At 49.3% G+C, this 3829-nt stretch overlaps 1 pseudogene across 1 annotated transcript; it reads left to right on the top strand.

Moving 5' to 3' along the window:
• Positions 1–362: 362 nt before the first annotated feature.
• On the top strand, positions 363–1016 carry LOC307052236 (protein lin-28 homolog A-like; annotated as a pseudogene). Its single transcript has one exon. The product of its transcript is annotated as a protein lin-28 homolog A-like (transcript).
• The last annotated feature ends 2813 nt before the right edge of the window (positions 1017–3829 follow it).

The following is a 3829-nucleotide window of genomic DNA, read 5'->3' as shown; positions in this document are numbered from 1 at the left end:
AGGGAATGAAAATGTTTCTATTCGATACTCACATTGCTTTATACTAAGCTTATTTTCAAGTGGATTGTCTCACGTATGTGATATAATTATTAGCCATCATTTAGTGAGTTAAGTTCCATTATAGAAGTTCTCCTGGGTCTGCTGAGGCAGTATTCCATTTTCTGCTTCATGACAGCCAAGACTGACATAGTGGAGGCCACTGCTTGATTAAAGTAAATGGCAGTCAGTGCGTATAAAATCTGGATGCCAGCATGAGTACTTTTGTGGGTATTTTAAAAATATATAGCCCTTTGCCTCCGGACTTCTCTGGGGCCAGCAGCCGGCCGACCTGGGGCCCGGGGCCGTGGGCTCAGCCGACTACCATGAGCTCTGTGTCAAACCGGCAGTTTGCAGGTGGCCAGAGGAGGCGCAGGAGGACGCGGCCCGGGCGGCCGAGGAGCCGCAGCTGCTGCGCGGAGCCGGCATCTGTTAAGGGCTTCAACGTGCGCATGGGATTCGGCTTCCTGTCCATGACTACCCGCGCCGGGGTCACACGCCACCCCCCCGCGGTGGATGTCTTTGTGCACCAGAGTAAGCTGCACATGGAGGGCTTCCGGAGCCTGAAGGAGGGTGAGGCCGTGGAGTTCACCTTTAAGAAGTCTGCCAAGGGCCTGGAATCTATCCGAGTCACCGGCCCTGGTGGGGTGTCCTGCATTGGGAGTGAGAGGCGGCCCAAAGGGAGGAACACACAGAAACGCAGATCAAAGGGAGATAGGTGCTACAAGTGTGGAGGTCTAGGCCATCATGCCAAGGAATGCAAACGGCCACCCCAGCCCAAGAAGTGCCACTTCTGCCGGACCATCAACCATATGGTAGCCTGGCGTCCACTGAAGGCCCAGCAAGCTCCCAGCTCCCAGGGAAAGCCAGCCTACTTTCGGGAGGAGGAAGAAGAGATCCATAGCCCTGCCATGCTCCCAGAGGCCCAGAATCGAGCCACAGTGGATAGGGGTTATCCGTTTGTGATCAGAAAGTTTTGAGGAACAGGCATCAATCGGCAGAGTGGAGAAAGGGGGAACAGGGCGGGTAGGGGCAGCTGGCACTGCCATATATCTCAGGCCGGGGTCTACAGCGTCACCCCCACTTCCCTCTTGGTGGAGGGAAGCGGTGAGGCAAAGAAACTCCAATCACGCTCTATCCAAATGCACGTGAGGGCTTTGGGGGGTAACCCTTCCTGCATGCTTTATCTGAGTCTCCACCCCCAGAATCTCCAGCTTTTGAAAGGATAGGGAAGTTGTTTTGCTCTTCAAGAAGGATATGGAATAATATTTCCTGTGCCAGAGTGAAAAGATTAAGCATGAGACCAGATTGTTGGACCCAAACCCACAAGCCACTGCATTCTGTGGGAGGAAATATCTCAGGGGTAAGGCAGGGTTTTCCGCATCCTGTCTCCTCATAACCCCCTCCTAGGACAGAGTGCTGAGAACTGTCCCAAGCAGTGGGTTGTGATGATAGGCAAAAGGGGGGTTGAGGGAACAGCTGCAGACCTCCTGCTTCTAAGCTCACTCCCACCCCATTCCGGACCAATACAATTTTATTTATTTGCTCCCTTGGATGACTGAACCTTGGGCCCCACTTTCTCCAGGATGCCAACTGCACTAGCTGTGTGTGAATGACGTATCTTGTGCATTTTAACTTTTTTTTTCATAATATAAATATTCTGGTTTTGTATTTTTGTGTATTTTAATCTAAGGCCCTCATTCCTGCACTGTGTTCTCAGGTACATGAACAATCTCAGGGATAAGTCGGCAGCAGCTCTGGGTCTGCACAGCAGGAATACTTTTTGTTGCTCGATCACCAGAGAGAACAACTATTTGGAGCGTACAGCCTATTGAACTACCTCATTTTTTTTTTTTTTTTTTTTTTTTTTTTTTTTTTTTTTTGCGGTACGCGGGCCTCTCACTGTTGTGGCCTCTCCCGTTGCGGAGCACAGGCTCCGGATGCGCAGGCTCAGCGGCCATGGCTCACGGGCCCAGCCGCTCCGCGGCATATGGGATCCTCCCAGACCGGGGCACGAACCCGTATCCCCTGCATCGGCAGGCGGACTCTCAACCACTGCGCCACCAGGGAGGCCCTGAACTACCTCATTTTTGCCAATTAGAGCTGGCTTTTCTGCCACAGTGTCCTCTTGAAACCCCTCCATCTTCTATGTTTCATTGGAGACTAGGTTTTAACTGGGTTGCCCCACGACATGGTCTCCTTCTACTGAAAGATTGGAAATTGGTCTGAACAGGAAAAGGTGGTACAGAGAGGTTAGGAGAGGCTGGGCCAGGTAAAAGGTGCAGAGAGGGGAAGCCAAGATTAGGCAGAGGTCATCTGTATGTGTGATAAAGGATTCCTGTTCCGGACCTCTAATCCCAGGGCACAGGACTCGCTTTACATACCAGGTCCATCCTTCACTGGATTGGGCTAGGCCTAACACACACAACAGGGTGTATTGTACGTGTTTTTGTAAAAACTGTGAGTTGGTAAGGACAGGTTTTAAGAATGATGCCTCAGTACCCGTCTTGAGCTGCCCAGGGATGGATATATGAAGGATAAGATCCTTAATCTTTAACAATTCTGGGCTTTTCCTCCTTGGTTTCCAGAGAGACCATCAGTGATGGCTTCTTTGTGGTTCCCAGAGCCAGTGTCCTGCCCTGCTGCCACAGTAATTAGTATCATGGTAGCTAAAGGAGAAAAGGGGGTTTCATTTACATGCTGTGAGATCACTGCAAACCTACCTCGCTGTGTTGTAACGGAGCAAATGCAATAGAACGCATTGGATGATGTGTGTCTGATCCTGGGTTCTTGTCTCCCCCAACTGCTGCCCCCCTCTAGTTATTGTATTTGTCTGGGCTTCGTAGGACTTCACAAGTAGCTGATTTGGTGGTTGCTAGGTGGCCTAGTTTGTGTAAATATAATGTGTTGGTCTTCTCCATGTTCTTTTGGGGTTTTATTGTTTACAAACTTCTTTTTATATTGAGAAAAATAGCCAAAGCATCTTTGACAAAAGGTCTGCACCAGCCAAAAAGATCTGAAACATAAGATTGGGGGCCCCTCTTCTTGAAGTGGGAGGTCTTGAGCTACACTTTCCTTTGTGTCCCCTTCCCCTGTTTCCTATTTTGAACAAGATCTTCTGTCCTAAAAACTGTATTCCTACCCCCTCTTCTTTCCCCCTTCGTGCCCCCCCAAAAGTAGTCCATACACCTATACGTTTAATTTGTGGGGTGTCTGTGATTAAATGATTTGTGCAAAAATCCTGAAGAAGCTAAGAACTCTCCATCCCTTGTTCCCAATCTCCTGAGTCATGACCATTCCTCGACTGGATTCATGCCAAACAGACTGCTGTCTTTGGAGGGATTAAAACCTACTTTAATCTCTAATCCTAGGGTAGAGAGGAGCAACGAGGGGGCCTTCCATGTAGAAAGTGGGGTTGGGAGACAACGAAAGGAAAGATGAATATATAGCCAAGTCACTCAGGAACTTCTATGCAGGTGCAAGAAACTTACGTCAAAGGGGCGACAGGATTGCTTAATAGGAGATGGACGAATTAACTCCATGTTTACTGCTAGAAACCAAAGCTTTGTGTGAAATCTTGAATTTATGGGGAGGGAGGGAGGGAGGGTAGAAAAGCATGTACCTGTTCTTCATCCCTTCCCCTCATTACTGAACTGCAGGAGACTGAGCCCCCTTGGGCTTTGGCGACCCCATCTGTGCAGTGTTTATTTGTTGGTTGATTTTGCTGTGCCAGGTACTTCCTTTCCCATTTGCTATCATTGTGTAACACACACGCTGACCCTTTTCCCTTCCC

Source organism: Hyperoodon ampullatus (genome assembly GCF_949752795.1).
Source record: "Hyperoodon ampullatus genome assembly, chromosome: 4".
Taxonomy (NCBI): domain Eukaryota; kingdom Metazoa; phylum Chordata; class Mammalia; order Artiodactyla; family Ziphiidae; genus Hyperoodon; species Hyperoodon ampullatus.
The sequence above is the reverse complement of the archived record's forward strand: the minus strand, read 5'-3'. Positions and strand labels throughout refer to the sequence as shown.